Genomic DNA, 17762 nt, shown 5'->3' on the forward strand with positions numbered 1-17762 from the left:
GAGCAAGAGATGCACACTTGAATGTTTACGAATGCACTTGTATGGATGCATGGAGTACATCCATATGTGTCTGACTGTTAAGCTTTTGACCTGCCTGTCCCAATTTGGCAGATTAGAAGCTATCAAATGTGGATTATTTTGAAGTGGATAGCTATGATTTAATGAAATCTATGCTCTTTTTTTAAACAAGCTAATGCCAGTGGGGCTACAGGGTCAGCTTCTGTCTCTTTTAATGCTATTGCCTCGTTCTTCCTTTGCTCCATCTGTACTCGCTCTGCTTGTCTGCTCTCCCTTTCTCTGACCACCCCCCGCCCCCCAGCTACCACTGTCCTTGTTTTTGACCTATTTAATGACCTGGACCTTGTCCTGACAACACAAGGAACGATCATGTTTCCTTCCTATGCTAGCTCCACTCGGTCTTCGGTATCCGGTGGGGTTTAACAAGACTGAATGTTATCATTGTCAACACACAGCAAGACCAGGACACTGTTGTGTTTTATGGACAAACGGATTTGTATTCTTCTTCCAAAAATTGTCCCCAAAACGGGAAAATGGTTGGAGTTGGAGTTGGAGATGGAGTTATTACAATGCTGCTATAGCATTCCATAATGGCAGTAAGTGGATTGTTGCGACAATGATGTTGCTTAAGAGAATATTTACTGTTGAAACTAATTTGACTCAGTGTTTCTTCTGCGGGAAAATCATGCAGTGGCATAGACTGGGGACATTAAAGGTAAATATACAAAAAACAAAATGCATTCATTCAGTTTTGAAATGTAATATTCATTCATTCATTTTATATGTACAGATTGAGACTTTTTTCAGTTTCAGACCTTGGCCTTGATCTGGAGTGGGTGGCATGCATCAACTCGGAGCGGGTTATAATTGTAATTGACAGCCTTACAAACAATACTTCCTCAACCACAATGTCGCAATAATTATGACTTATCTCTCTCCATACACGTATATATGTTCCAGCAAATAATCATAACTGGAATACATTTCCATGGGGACATTCATGGTAAATATGCAACAAATAAAGGAAGAGCTCATTTTAGACTGAAGCTTTACCTACATTTTAGTCCATTTTTGTCTTTACTATAGTTAATCTATTACAGCAGATCAGTTTATTCTAATTTAAAAAACGATTGGATTGAATTGGAGGAGGAATTGTTTTTTCAGGAGAAAAGTAACACACTTTAACCAAACGCCACATAACAACAGAAGAGGAAGCACTCAAGTCCTCAGCGTGACATCTGTAACAGGATTAGCAAATTGCTGTGACAGTCTGACATTTGAACCCAAGGGTAGAGCTAGCTGGTACAGATATGCCGTTGATAGCTGGTGGTGACGGGGTCCTGACAGTGCCTCTTCGTATTATTATAAATGTTTGCACTGCACCAACAGTATCCCTGCAAAAGCTTGTGTTACAGTTTTTCACAATGAGGGAAGATTTAAGAAGGATTGGCATTTAATCCTTCAGGGGTTGCACATGCTGGGAGTCAATAGCTCACTTCAGTTGCAGCACTGATACAGACTTAATGTAGAATTGTGTACAGGAGATGGGCTTTATAAATGTGTATGACCAGGTACAGATGTGATGTAAAGACTTAATGAAATAATGGTTGAATAATGAATAATGAACATTGTGTTAGCATTTACATACGTCCAGTAATCCTCGATTTAAAAAATAACTTTTAAAAGAAAGAAGCTGTTTGATTCTAATGACATACTCCAATGCATATGCAGCAATCCCACAATATCAGATCTTTTCATCTTTTGGCCTTTCAAAAATGCCCGTAGACGTGAGTGTTGACTGTTTGTCTCAGTGACAAAAGCATCTCAGCCGCAGTAACCACTAATGTGCAAAGTGCATTGCTGCAGGTATGAGTACGGCAGGTAGAATTGAGAGGGTTGAGAAGGTGCTCCATCATTTGGTGAATAAACATTGCTCAATTGTGTAGCTCTTCCTATGATGTCTGGAGCATTTGAAAAGTCAAACATGTGAAAATGTTGATGCCGCTAAAAATAGCAACAGTAGTTTTATTTTGATGGTTTAAGCGCACTCTTCAAATTCCCCAAATCCATTTGTTTCATAAGCCTGACCTCATTCACCCTCTTTGTCTACTTATGCTCTTAAGTGTGCTAATGCAGCACACCAGCTGTGGCAGATGCCACAGATTCTAGCAAAAGTTACATTCAAGCCGACCAGAAAGGTATCTGAGCTCAGAGGTCAGTGAGAGGTCCCCCGGAGGCTCGTTCAGCTCAGGAAAACACTCTGCTACTGCTGCAGCGTGGCTGCCATGTTAGCCTGGGGGTCAACTTCATGTAGGTCATTAAAGTTCTGAATAAATTTGGTGACGTATGATGTGTATTTATGGATAATTATGGACGGGAACATGTTGCTGAGAATTTAATCAGTGGCATAAGAATAAGTGACAGGAGGCCAGGAAAAATATTTGAAAGGGGACTGTGCAGGTTGAAAGCATTTGCAGGTACACAGAGAGTTATCAGTTTCAAGAGTTTGTGGAGCTAGGTCTAATGTAATTTCAATTTAAACTTAAATTTAAATCCCGGCAGAGATTTGTGCTTTTTTTTGGGGTAATTTTGTTTGCTCTGCTAACAACTCTACAAAGGACTTGTCGAAATATCCATTAGGTTCAAGTCAAACCAAATCGAGGTTCGGCATACGTGTTTCGTTTTCTTTTAATTTTAATTTTTTTCATCACTATATCTACTGTAAAATGATCTGTATGTTATGTATATCCAACAATACTGTCATTCGCACAGTAGTCTGGTATGGATTTACACTATGCATACAAAAGCTGACAGGGGGACAGCTGCTTACTATTACTACTATTACTATTTTACTTTGCATGTAAGACATTATGTCTTTATTTTTCTTCCTTGTGAACAAATGCAGCATAGTGTTCTGGGATCAACAACACAGCATTAGTCACTCTTTGCTGTTCTTAGCTTTAATTCGACTCATTTGAAATTGACATACACGTTTTAAGATGAGCTTTCACTGTAATAACTGGATTGTGGTCAGATTTCACAGTTTATCGTGTTATCAAAGGCTTGTGTGTGTGGTATAAGTGCAGCTCTATGTAGTGGTTACCTGTGTTATGTTGTTAGCATACCAAGCTCATCCGTCTGGTATTGTGATTCAGTGAAGATGACACTTCTTCTGGCCGAGAGACAACAACTGCTTCAAACTGCCATGTCCGTTTTGCCTTGATGATCTTTATCAATGATGGAGCAGAGATACAGAGTTGCTCCCATTCCTCCAGTCTTCCACAGTTAGCTGTTAGAAAATACTTTCTGTTTCAGCCACACTGCTCTTATTCAATGGTGGCAGCAGGCGGCATCAAACAACCGGATAGACCCTCTGCACTTTGCCTTCAAAGAACTGAACAACAGGCTCAGTTAGTGGCCAGCTGCTAAACATAGTGGAGCATTTATGGCACCTACACATTAAACAACCTTTAGTTGTTAAGAAAAGGGATATGGGAAAAGACGCATGACGGGTCTTTCCAAAAAGGGATAACTTACTGGTTGTGTTTTGCAGAGAGTTGGAGGTAAATACAAATTACGACGACAAGGGCAGAGCTAGTTGTCAGTGTTGACAGTCTTATCAACTTTTCAAGGTCATATATGACACTGCTGTTTTTAAAGTTTGTTATTTTGCCCCTCAACTGGCCAAACACAGTGGAAGTAATTCAATAGACTATATATTTTTTTGATATAAAATATTAAAATGCCTCAAACAGCTAGTAGAAAGGGGTAATTGTCCATAGTTTGGGTTTGATTACAATTCTGTGATCCACTATGAATCTAAGGCAAACACTCTTTTCTCTTTTGAAAATTCTGGGCTGAAACGCCGCAGTTTGCATACTTTACAAGTGAATCCGTACCTGAGGGAATCAGGGAGAGCCGCCGCCATAGGAGGTCTTGAATAATTTATTCTAAATTAACTCTTTTACTTATTTATTCATTTTTTCGGAGGCTGTGGTAAGGTGCTTTTACATTTGTTATCCTTTTTTTTTTTGCTGTGATGTGTGCCGGCTAGTGTTAGTCAAACAACTAAAATACAGAAGGTTTCCGTATAGGTTTCACATACAACTCTTACGCTCACTACAACCCCACCCCATGCGGTCTTTTTGAAATTGGCATAATAATGTGACAAGATAACGTAAAACGTTTTTGATGATGAAATGTTACACATCATTGCCCTAATTTTGACAGGCAGTGAATTTTTCTGCCTACGGCTGTGTGAGTGACGCATTGCAGGCCTGATTGCATCTCCTCAACACAACTGAGGCCAAGAACATTTGCTGGTGAAGAAACCATGTTTTCTCTTTCTGCTTATCCCTTAACTGACACTATAATCTCATAACTTCCTATTACACGGAAGCACAATACAGTATTCTAATAATGTAATATCCATTGCCTGATCCTTGAGGAGGTTGAACCACATTTCCTTCACCTTCCTTCAGGTGTAAAGCGAGGGTCTGACAGAGTAACATGAAGATGAAAGAAGATGTTTTAACTTTCTGTTTTTATTTATTTCATTTTATTATATTATTTATAGATTTATAGACCTTGTGATTGTGTTTTTATCATATTCAGCTCAATTGGTGTACCTTATGACAAGGCTGCATTGTTTATATATTGGTATTCAAGAAAGCTTAAATTTACATTGTAGAGAGATCAGATTTCTGCTTTGACCTCATCACCACTTACCATTTGCTTTGCAAATTAGAGTCACAGGTCGCAGAAATGGTTTGGGAAAAGAAAGGCGTGACACACTGCTTCTTATCTGATTTAACATAATTATTTATTTAACAGGTCAATTATACCTGTTTGCGTTAGGTTTAAGGAAGAGAGAAGGTGAAAACCAGATGGAGAAATATAAAGGAAGCTAGTATTATTGTAATCTTAACCAGAGTGATGGGACAATGAATCATGGGTGCAGAAAATAAGCTCTGTTGTGAAGCTGCCTTTTCTCACATTTGCTTGCCCTCTCTTCTTCCCTTTATTTTTACCCTATACCCATCCCCCTTTCCCCCTCTCTCCACATAAGCATTATGCCAATTCCTATGGGTCTTTTTGGCAAGGTCACCTTCACCAGATAGGAAAAGTCACCCAGATATGTTTCTCTCTGAGTCACCCAGAGAGAAAAATGTGACATTGAGAAGATACATTTGAAATCAAATATAAGGAGTGTGACTAATTAGAAAGAACATGTAGGGTTTTGCTTCGGGCGTGAAAGCGATGTCAAGAGAGGTGGACCAAGATGCTGAAAAACAACAGAAAATATGCAGAAACAAGAAGGAATGGGGTTGGAGTTGCATACGCAAACCCTTTAGTTGTGTTGAGGCTCATCTTGGAGACAAATGTTTGAGTGGACGCTGCAGGGAACGAGTCCAGCTCAAGGGTCCACTCACTCCATCCGCAAACAGGTTAACTGGAAGAAAATCACTGAATGCATGTGAAAGAAGCCAGCTGGCACCTGGAACAACATGGTTTTGACATAGACACAATAACACTCCCTCATTTCTCTTCATTCCCCTCACTCGTCTCCATCTGCTGTCGTATACCTGTTCAAACTACTGAAGTTCACCGGCTCCAACTCTATCTGACCGTGGTACTTACCCCCTGCAGACAATGCTAGAGGTGGCCTTCGCCCGGGGCCATCAATATTTCACACTCTCGCCTATGAGGATACACGGACCGTTCAGAGCCCATGGGGGAGGTGCTGAATGAGAGACAGAAGAAGGGAGAGTCAGAGATGGAGACTGATAGGTGAGACAGACTGGGTATGATACACGAGAGTAATAGATTGTGTGAGGGATGGAGAGGCGACACTGTGAATGGATACTGGGAGAAAATGATAGTCTGCATTATAAAATAATAAATAGAGGGTTGAGGGGAGGGAGAATGGAAGAGTAGGTCACATGGGTGAGTGAAAAATGGGTTTTTAGACTGGAGTTTTTGGATGCATTGTTTTTGGATGGATGGACGCTTGATTTGCCCGTATTGTTAATGTCGCCGTATCAGTGTGTGGCATGATGAACTGGACAGTAAATCTCAGAAGAGAAAGGGAGAAACAATTGTAATGATGGTAACCATCTGTGCTTTGATTATTCTAAAAGATTTGCTTGAGGAGAACATTGAGCCATAAATCATCTATTGAGGCAGTTACTTAGAGCGACGGATGAGGATACAGAAGGGAAAGTGGGCAAGACACAAAAAAAAGATTGATTTAAAGATGGATGGATTGAGATGTCAGCAGTCATGCATCAGCGGATGCAGATGCATGACTGCTGATGACAGAGTCTCTTCACCCACTTGTCCTTTTGTCTCAGTGTGAAAGAGCTGCACTTGCCAACTGTTGCTACGACTACAGCTGTCGACACAATGGTAGTTGGGGTCGTAACCAAAGCAAGGAGATTCCCTGGGGCAATCAGAGAGAGATAGAGATATACTTGTACAATTGACCATTCGCTCAGCCCTGCCCTTCTTCCTCTGTTCTGCCCAAGGTGCCGTAGTTACATGCAGCCCAAACTGTTACTAACTACCCCTAGAGCAGCGGTTCCCAAACTCAAGGATGCCGCGGCCCACTTTGAAATCTGAAAATCTTTTGCGGCCCACCCAAACCTTTAACCACAACTCTGATCAAAACATAAACTAGGGATGATTAAATTACCTTAAGAATTTAACCGATTCAAAATGTATTAACCGACAATGTATGTTTTGTATACCATTTTCTCCGGAGCTCATGTGCCGTGTTTTCCGCACAATAAGGCGCATAAGATACTGCAGTCTATCAGCGCAAATCACTCTCAAAATTCGTGAGCGCAAATCCGGTTAATCAAACATCCGCCAGCAAAAGTCCGTCTCGAGCGAGGTATTTGCTCGCTTGCGAGACGTGAACTTCGTTGCTCGCGAGGAGAATCTCTGCTCGCGCTCGAAAGAGTTTTCTACGCGCTCGCTGTTGTTCTTTCTGACAGTGAGGGGGCGGAGCCAGTCACCATGGTCTTTACACCTGATTGGTTACAAACCCCGTCTTTGGATTGGCTGGAGCGAGGCATTTACACAACTATAGAAGCCCATTTCCGCACTGAAGAAAGGGGATAGAAAGTCGAAATTCTGGGATAAAACGTTGTCAAAACACAAACGACACCTTTATGTAACCGTAGTGGACTGTAGATGACAACCAGCTACAACCATCATTTACCATCATTACTGGCACATTAAGACCATTAAGTGCTCGGCAAGAACGACAGCTTTGTTTCTCCGACGCGCCCTGAAACAAGCTCCATATCTCGCGTGCTTGAGCGCCGCTCAGCATCTCGCCGTCGTAGACAGAGCTTTGGCACGTTTGGCAGAGCGCCTTGAGCGCCGTGTACAACCAGTATGGATCAACCGATTAACCAATCTGTTCGTTTAAATTGTTTGTGCTTCATCAATTAATGTTTCACATAACTAATGTGCCGCATCATGTATATTTTTATATTAATTTCAAACTTTTCAAAATTGAAAATTAAAAACGTTTTATTTATGTATTGTAAATGACCTCTCGCGGCCCACCTGCAGTACCTTCGGCCCACACTTTGGGAATCGCTGCCCTAGAGAATACATTATTTGTCATTTGTTGTGAAAGCACAAAAAGTGATTTCAGAGAGAAGGGTCTACGATATGTGTTTGACGGATCAATCCAATCAGTTCCTGTAGCTGGTGTTGTTTCCTTATAATATGATCCGTTTGGATGACTCACGCAGATGACCTAGCGTAACGTTTTGTCTATCACCGCCTCCATGAACATTTGTTAGCCATGATGGACTAGTTTAAGAAGTAAAGTGTGCCAGCGATAACTAAAAGGGGCAAGAAATGGAGCATAAAGTAGATCAAGAAAGTAGTTCTTACGGAGCTAAACTTCAGTGAATATCTTTTAGTATTCCCCCTGGAGTTGAGTCCAGTTACACTGTAACAATGACCGGTATGATATCTGACACAATGGAGATGAGGAAACACTGACTGACCTCTAAGCTGTAGTTTGTGTTCCCCAGAACAAACAGAATGAGTTCTTTTGAGAAAATTTGGAATGGAGATGATCCTGTATTGTATTATTGCATCCCAATGATTTAAAGGTTCATTGGATGTGTGTGAATATAATAGTGGACGTATTTTGTAAATTGAGAAGCCGATCAAATATCTATGATCCTGTAATTTAATCCCACTCTGACACAAAGGGTCATCCTCGAGCTTCACCCACAGTGCTCTCCAAGACACTAAAAGGTGACTGTCCTCATGTATCACATCTGAGGCCTGTTTGTTTTATCGGAGGCTTCACCTCGCTGTGACCCACCCTCCTCGTTTTTGGTAATTGGTTACCTTTGAGCACTCCTGCCGAGGCCTTACTCCTGCCACTGACAGGAGAGGGACAGTGGGTGAATCCTCCAAATCCAGCGTGGATTATGTAGTAGTACTCGATTGATGCATTGCCTGAGGCTGTTTGTAAAGGGCAACTTGCAGGTATTTGATTCAGAAGTGTGCACACTTGTGTATGGGATGCTCATACTGTCATAGAGTGTGAGAAAGAGCAATATGATGTCATTGTTTGTGTAGTCATATATCTTTGGAGTAATTACAGTTTGCTTTATGCCTTTTGTTAACAAAGTGTGAAAAAAGAGCTGTATTGAGAACAGAAGGGTGTTTTTGTTGAATTACAAAGCAGCTTGGTCAGTCAGCGTTTGATGTCTGTTTGCGGATGATTGACTGTGAATGTTAGTCAAAAGGAGACTGTCAGACAGATAAAAAGAGATGGACGTGCGGGGCTGATGAGAAAGCAATTAGACAGAGTGGCAAAAGAAAGACGTCGGCAGGTTAACAAAGAGCGAAACGAGAGATGAATGGGCGATGACAGAGAGGAGCGCTGAGGAGCAGCATTGAGGCCGTGTGGCCTGCAGTGAAACGGTTAGATCCGGCTCAGAGTGGCTGCCTCACAGCAGAAAGTGTGTCACAGGAGAGCTAGGCTAATGCACCAGGCTAAAGTTGCCTCACAGAGGCCTGCTGCATTCAAACCCTGAGAAACCAAATCAGCATGAGCCACAATGAAATGTTTAGCTCACATGGGCAAAACGGGCCCTGCAGTCAAACTCTCCGCAGATGACCCTAAAAACACAAGAGGTGGGCAAGGAAACACAATTCAGATAACTACCACAGCTATGTACACAGGCAAGGATCAATGCCTTATTCACTATCGAGTGTATGCAGTGCTACTTATAAAGAATCACATTTCAATATTTTGCTTCATAAATAAAGATGCTATCTGCAGTAAAAAAAAAAGTTTATATTTAGTTCAGAAAACATTATGTTAAAGCCTATGTTCCATTTTGTAAAACATCTAGAATGTCATAAATCATATTATATTCTAATTTGAGCTATAAGTGATGCAACTGTTTACTAATTAGTAATGAGGTATCACCTAATAATCACCTAATATTCAACTAGAAGAACTGCCTATTGTAACTTTAATGTAGCTAACTGAAATAAATCTAAAAGCATCCATTAGCTTGCAACTATATTGTACCACTCAACCTGTTTTCTGGCAAACAATTTGCACATCTTGTAGCCAATTTAGTCTTTTCTGAAACAATCAAACAGTAACAAAGCATTTGGGAAGGACTCGGTACACAATGTGATGGATTTACGAATAGTTGGAGCAGCCCATTCTTGTCATGTTTACAAGAATGGGCTCTCCGTCAGTTTCCCCACTTTTTCTGTACCATTTTTGCATTTAGGTGCATAAAGCTGCAATCTGTTTTATCCCTTTGCAATCTGTTGAAATAGTTTTGTCTTCCTCCACTTTGTGTGCATGCTGGTAGAACGAGTTACAAGTATGTATATACATCTTGCTCTGTTGGAAGTGGTGGTGAGAAAGTCTTCACCCCCGAATGTTGATCTTGGTCTTGTTTATTTCCTGTTAGTAACACCACTCTGGGAAAATAGGCTTCATTACTGCTCCCATCTCATGAAAACAACAGAATTATTTGATTATGGCTGCAGGCTGCCAATTGTGCCAGAGGCGATACTCCGATATACTGATTCTATTCATTTGATTATTCAGAGCCCTTCTCGTATGAAAGAGGGTGTTGTAATAGCATTGAAGTTCTACCATTGATAGCATTTAATCCTAGGGCTGCACGGTATGGCCAAAAATCCATATCACGGTATTAAGTAAGGTTCTGACGGTATCCCGGTTATATCACGGTATTGCTTCTTCAAGTAAACACGTTCATTCATTGACCCCGAAAAGGACCGAGCCGCCCGCTGACCAACATGCCAGCAACTGGCTGGCGAGTTAGCTTTTTAATTGCGTTAGCAAGTTAGCGTGTTAGCTTGTTGTGGCTGCAAACAGCTGTTCCACTTGCATACCCAAACAGCTGTTCGCCTTCTCTTTGCTTGCTAGCAACTGGCCGGCGAGTTAGCTTGTTAGCGTGTTAGCTTGTTGTGGCTGCTGGTGTTGCCACCAGAGGCTCGACAGACTTTGCAATAAATCCTTTTCTGATCTAACTTAGATCGGATTTTCCAAAACCATAAACCCTCCAACAGACACAGCTCATCTCTTGGGGACAAAGTTGTGTTTGTGCATCTCTGGTCTCTCGTTGTTCCTCCTGTATCGCTCTGCTCCTGTTTTCATGTAGCAACAGAGTTACTTGTTGTTGTGAGATGTACCCAGCATGCAGTTCGACAATTATAAATGCTACAAATTGTCTATGTGACACAAGCTGTTGTGTCATGGTGTTTTACCCTGTTAAAGAGTGTTTGTTGTGGGTTATTCATTGTTGTTATAACTCAATCTCGACACACGTAAGAGAAGTAGCTCCGGCCGTTAGATGCTTTGCGATGACGTGTATAAATAAATTATGCTCCCTGCCAAAGAGCAACGTCCGTTGTTATGGCGTATTACACCGGTATGGGCGGGACGTGAGAAATTCAAACCGGAAATCTTATTCCGGTATACCGTGCAGCCCTATTTGATCCTCAGAAAGACATTCAGCTACAACATGGTTACGTGAATCCATCCACCTGCATGCAAATAGCGTACCTAATTGCAGCATGTACAAAGGGACCAGAGAGCCGACCTCTGGCTAATGAAAGATGAACCCAGCGATAAAGCCCAGAAGGATGCTGCGAATGTATGGGATCAGACACTAAGCCTGCACGTGAGCCCTGCAAACACTGGGGAGCCCCAGCTTCTCTAATCAAGTAGAGGTCAGGTTGAGGCCAGGTAGACCCGATGATCAGGCTTGGCTCTTTGGCACACATCCAATAGCCATCCATTATCAACGCTAATGCTCCCCACGTGGAAGAAGAAAAATTAAACAGGCGACTGAGCCAGAAATGCTTATTAAAACCTTGCTGTCACTTAAAATAAAAAAGCCTTAACAGTGCAATAGGATTTTCTTCATCATCATTTTCTCATTTATATTACCCATCACAGAATGGATGACAAAAAAGAAAACAAAACTCCTCCCAATGTTGGACTTGTTTGGGGATTAGCTTCCCTCAGTTAAGGTCTGTTTGTGCTGCACTTATCTCTGAATGTTACCTCTGGGTATGAATCATCTAACACAATCCGGTCTACGCCTTTGTACTGTTGCCGAACAATATCCAAAAATGATTTTACACAGGTGGTACATGTTTCTACTGATTCATGATACGGGTTCCTGTAGTTTTAGTACCTAGGGAAACATTTCCCTAATGTAATCAGCAGTTTTTAATTGAAATGCTTCTTATCTGAAGACAAGCCATTTTCTAGAACCTCAAAAAACCTAATTGATGTTCCAAATAAATAAAAAAAGATGTCAAAACAAAATAGTGATCAGTTTTGATACCAATTATAAACTGTTAGAAAAATTCTCACTCGACACCGGTGTAAAATCATCAAAAACAGGACATTTAATGTTTGCAAACAGGAGAAGGATACAAGTCATGCGCCAAGCCTACTAAAAGGTCTTCTTCCAGCCCCCACATATACATACTGGGATAAGGTATGGTAAACAGGAAGGTCTTGCGCACGCACAATGATCTCATTCACTGTCATGTTCTTTATCCTGAGACATACATCTGATCTTCATGAGACCCGGAGTGGCCTTCTGGACACCGGACATGTCACACAGATTTCATAGTCATCTTATCTCATAGTCATCTTATCTCAGCTGACATGTCATACACCAAACTTATTGTACAAACAGTACAGACATAGTCTTGTTTTGTCTAAACCCCCCTTCTTGACATGACATTATTTTCAGTTTTACATAACATAACATAACATAAACAATAACAAAAAATTATAACAATGTAGATATTCACATATCGAAACAATCCTGTCTAGTCAAAATCTACCATTACAGCTTTTGCATCCTTTTTTCACACCGTGATATACATTAAGTGTGCATATTTTTCTGTGTTTGTGCAGCATTTCTTCTTCTCTGAGGTGGCTCTTCTCTAACAGGACACTGTTCAGCCCCTCCAACAAGGTACAGTACATTTATACCTGTTTTATTCCTCCAACCCTCAGGACAGACATTCTCTCTTTATTTAATGTCCACCGAAGCGTCTCCTGCCTGCTTGCGTCTGGAACTATAGACTGTAGTGCTAATGAAACAGGGCCCTGCTTGATGTTGTCGGATGAACTGCCAGGAGAATTAACTAATAGGCTGCAGAAAAACAACAAGCCTTGACCTTGTCTTGATTGACCGAAGGCTTTCAAACTGAAAATAAATATGAAGCTGTGGGCTGAAGAACATGTCTTTTGTGTAATAACACTCTGGGGCCGTTCAGGCTAAAATTTGAATAGAAATGTCATTGTTGATTTTTCACATTAATACTTGAATGTAACACAAGTACAGTAAGTTTACAAATGTGGTGTTGCTGTATGGATGTAAGGGCATGTGTTCTCATGCAGACGCATGCACGGTGTTGCCTGCAGAGCAATGAGCTCTGATGGATCGGAGCTGCGATGCTCAGCATCATGAGTGTCCTTCCTGGGCTTCCCTGAAGTACATCTCTGGACTTGTGATTTCACATTGGATCCATTTCATTCGAAGCCCAAATCTCTTCTGCATTCCAGCCATAAGAGCAAACCCCTCATGTCGCAGAGCAGGGGAGCATTTCAAGGAAGCATGGGTTAATGGATACACATGTAGAAAGTTCAACCAATAAAATCAATTTGTTTTTAAAAATGAAGTTACTATGATCCCTTCACATGTTTGAAGCTTATTCAAAAGCTCCATCAGTAGCTTTTTATAATTCAATAAAATAACTGCTAACTGCTGTTAACATTTCTATTATGTAATTTCAACACAATACATCACAATTAATGTTAATTCAATATTAACCAATTGTGTATTTTTAGAGTTTAGCTGGTGAAAGTGAACAATGAGCTAGACTTGCATGAAGATATTTGAATTCAATGTTCAAAGTGAAGGGTAGCTGTTTCTAAAACATGTCATTTGAAATTCAAATGACATTGTCATGTCACATGCACATGCAGTTTCAGCTTCTCTTCGATAAAGTGCATGTATTTATCAAGCATTGTTTATGCAAAGCATTTCAGTATGTAAAACAAATGTTTGTATTTATAACAAAGCTACTATAGACAAGTTTCCCGGGCACTTCCGGTTTACTTCCTGTTTCTGCCAAGAACTTCCGGCGCAGGCTGAGTAGTGGTGTAAAAATGGCTTTGCAATGGCAACATTCGACCGAAAATCTTGTTAAAAATGGTGTTTTGACCATTCCGCATCCAAGTAAGGTAACATCATGGGCGGACAACATGTTGATATGGCCCAGCATCACAACATCCAAGATCTTTTCTTATTTTATTGATTCCATAGCGGTGGATGGGAATGCAATTAATAACCTAAGAAAGTTCAGAGGCGTTTCAGTACCTCCATTCCGACAAAGTGGGCTGTGTACTTTTACACGATATGGACATATAACGGCCGATGTTCAACCGAGCCAGTCCATTAACAATTCAGCGCGTAACGCCTGGGTTTTGGTTACCAAGACGGGAGATGTGGAGACTGCAGGCTGTACCTGTAGCCATGCAGCCTTTGCAAAGCAGCGCTTTGGAAGGTACGTTAGCCCATCTTATGCTTGTATAAAGATGTTTGTATGTATCTGTGTGTTAATATATAACAGAACACGAAGAGTAATAAAAAGAAAAAGTAATCCCCTCTAGCCTGCCTGCACTAAAAGCATGCTTTAACCCTTCAAAGTCGACTGACGAGCGTCAAAGTGCGCACCCCTGACATATCTATTAATAGCTTCGGAATGGATAAAGGTATTCACTTACTTTTTTTTCTATGAAAAAGCTGACATTCGTCTGCGTAATAATTAGTAGTCTGTGTTGACTTTGAATGATAAGCCTTCCGTATTTGAGTGCAAATCTATAGCATTTTACTCACTTGTAGATGGTTGATGGTCGAAACATTCTCCTTCCGACCAAACATTCAGCAATCGCCACGAGTTGTTGCAACCGTGAACAGCACAATATGTGCCGGAGCCGTGTCGGCGTGTAACACCATCCATAGTTTACTTTTTCTGCACGCTAACCAAAGACTGTAAAAGACGCTAACTCGCTAACCGGAAGTGCTTTGCAGACACAACCGGAAGTCGTTGGCAGAGTGAAAGGCCAATGGCGGCCCGCTTATTTCACTCAGGAAACTTGTCTATACAAGTGCATCAAATAATTTTGTTTTAAAATAAAGGTGAGTTTGTTGTCACCTTGCATTTTTCTATCACTTCTTCAGAGAAATATTTTCATTGTAGTACGGAGTACTGTATGTACTCTGACCAGACAGCAAATTCAGGGTCTTAAAAAAAAGTGAAGCCAATGTGAAAGTACTTTGGTACCAATTAGAGCAAAATAGACCATACAGCCGGGTGTGCTGTGCAGTGTGGCTCCTTTATGATACAGGTCACTTTTTCAGTGGGTCTTTTCAGTACGAAAACGAAATTTAATTAAAACATATATTGTTTCCTTGAAATTTCTTTTCTCGTGTCTTTCCGTTTGCAAGAAAAAAAGGTAGACTTCAAAATCACCAGGGGCCTCATTTATAAACGTTGCGTACGCACAAAAGAAAGCGTACGCCGCTCTCTACGCAATAATTGGTATTTATAAAAAGCTAACTTGACGGGAAAATGTGCGGTCCTTCACGCAAGCTCGGACCCATGCGTACGCACAAAAACCGGTGAAATGAGAACCGTCGGCAAATGCAAGAAACACGCAGACGTGTGTAAAAGTGTGTAAAACTAGACTGTTGTGTAGGAGAAATGCCAATACTGCCTCTCATAAATAACAAGAACACCCGTTTGATCGATCTGCAGCGTAAAACAAACAAATACAAATTAACACATTTTCAAAAAGAAATATATTCTGCAATAATATTGGCATGTTATACAATTCATCCTCAAAACACAGCTGTTGCTTGTCAGATGCAATCAAATAGACGGTAATAAAATGCCATGATGCCATCACAATGCGTAATGACGCGAAATGGCTGATCTTGTGCTCTTAGAAGATGTGGCACATGGAAGGATTCGCGCTGTAGTGCAGCGCACCATCGGCCTGTTTAAGGGCAGATGGCGCTACCTCGACTGCACTGGAGGGAGGTTATTGTCTACTCCTGAAAAGGTGTGCAAAATGGTGCTGGCGTGTGCTGTGCTACATAATGTGGCACAGCTTCCAAATGTGCCCCGACCCCCCTGACGCCAATGTTGGCCCAGACCCTGTCCCCAATCCCCAATCATTGCCGCCAGTCTCTCATCAAGAGGGGACAGCTCCGGTGTCCCCTCTCCCCACCCGTGGCAGACACACTTTGGCGATGGCGCGCTAAACGCTTTTTTGCATCCACTTTGATGTCAGATGTAATGTCCATACTGTGCCCTCCAAAAAGCATTTTACTTCTCCTTTCCACCTCGCCAATGATCATTTCCACTTCACACTGAGTGTGTCTTCGTTTTCCTCTCAGTGTTTGTCATGATTTCGCAATCGATAAATATTAATTTGTGGGCGTTCCACAGACTATATATGGGCAACTATGGGCGTGCCATGAAGCCGCAAAAGCTGTGCTGCATTTAGAAGTGATTTATTAAGGGGAAACTGCATAGGACGTGCGTGCGCACGGTTTTATAAGTCTGAATATTTCTGTGTGTACGCACGTCCTATGTTTCATCCGTACGCCACTTCTGGCACAAATCCTACACAAGGTTTTATGAATGAGGCCCCAGGTGACTACGTCCACTTCCTACTTACAGTTCTGAAAGAAATCCAGCACATACTGATAACATTGATTGTTTGTTCATCCTGCACAGGGTTCATCAACCAATTATTCTCTCATGACAACATCTTGTTTCATTCATTTGCATTAAACCATTGGATTGACTTTGATGAAAGGGCAGTACAGCTTCTGACGCAAAGAGCTTTTTAAAACTCATTTCTAGAATACTAAATCTACTGGGCCAAAAGAACGAAAGACACTACTGCAAGACGTATATTAGATGTAAAAATGCTTCGTTTGTTCTCATGACCATTGGTCCATATCCTGGAACAATGAGTCATTAGATCAGATGGAAGGGAATGGCATGGCTCATCTCCTCCTGGGGAAAGTATGCATTATACTGGTCGCATTGCAAACGGGTGTGTCAGTTCAGTTTGTAACTGTGGTGACCCACAAACGGTACCATCATCTTTCAAGGACACTGATACTTTTACTGTGGCTGATCTGACTCAATTCCAGACTACTGGATACTACTGGTTAAAGTTCCTACAAATGCGGTGACGTGGTATTGTGGTAAAAGATGCCTCATAACACTGTTGTATTCCCACATTACAATTATACAGTGCAAGGGGTCAACGTTTTCCAGGCCAAGGTCCCCCAAACTTATGGCGAGATGGAGCACTGACGCCCTATTCTACGGAGTTTGGTCCGCCATCTTTTATTTTTGCGCTTCGTACTCTTTATACGTGAGCATAAACGTGATCTGATTGGCTAGTGCCTGTGCTGTCGTATTTGCATGAAAGGTGCTGTGAATATACCGGTGCCCAGCTTGAGAGAGAGCTCCTGTGGGCAGCTGAACGTGTGTGTCGCGGACTGAAAGATAATGTCTTCTCCATCAATTTATCCGTTCGCTACAATATGTTGGATTCATGGTAATGTGTATTTAAAGACAATAAATACAATTCTGATTCTGAAGACATTTAAAATGATGGGGGGAAAAATGGTTGAAAAAAAAAAAAAAATTGCCTTATCAACCAACAATTTTTCAACCCCCCCTGCAGTACCTCCGCGGACCCCCTGTTGAAGACCTCTGATACAGTGTATGGGCTTATTCCTCTGATTAAGTTCACATGCCTCGCTCTGTGCGTGTGTGTGTGTGGGTATGTGCACTGTCCAGTTTGTTTAGGCATTGCATTAGCATGGTTTAATCCTCACAGGGCTTATTGGATTGAAATCCCTCTCAAAGCTCTTAAAGCGCCTGCCTTTTAATTTCTGTCTCTCTATCCTTCCATCGGACAGTGAGGGAAACTGTAGGGATACAGCTATTTGTCTCATCACCTTTCATATCTACTGGAGTGATTGTGGCTCAGACGGTAGAGAGTCATCCTCCAATTAGAAGAGCTGTGTTTGATCCCCGGCTCATCCAGTCCATGTCTGCCACGTTAACCCCTCGGCTGTGTCATTGGT

The 17762-nt window shown here is 41.5% G+C and overlaps 1 protein-coding gene across 9 annotated transcripts in view; it reads left to right on the forward strand.

Moving 5' to 3' along the window:
- dlgap4b (discs, large (Drosophila) homolog-associated protein 4b) overlaps window positions 1–17762 on the forward strand; it is a 91416-nt gene that overhangs the window by 19140 nt on the left and 54514 nt on the right. For 7 of the 9 annotated variants that reach the window (XM_078092569.1, XM_078092562.1, XM_078092570.1 and 4 more), the window contains exon 2: window positions 12491–12551. The exons of the other annotated variants lie outside the window; for them this stretch is intronic. The gene's annotated coding sequence lies outside the window, so the exon portion shown is untranslated. The remainder of the gene's footprint in view (window positions 1–12490; window positions 12552–17762) is intronic. 9 annotated transcript variants of the gene reach the window in all.

The sequence above is a fragment of the Gasterosteus aculeatus genome, chromosome 17, assembly GCF_964276395.1.
Source record: "Gasterosteus aculeatus chromosome 17, fGasAcu3.hap1.1, whole genome shotgun sequence".
Lineage (NCBI taxonomy): Eukaryota > Metazoa > Chordata > Actinopteri > Perciformes > Gasterosteidae > Gasterosteus > Gasterosteus aculeatus.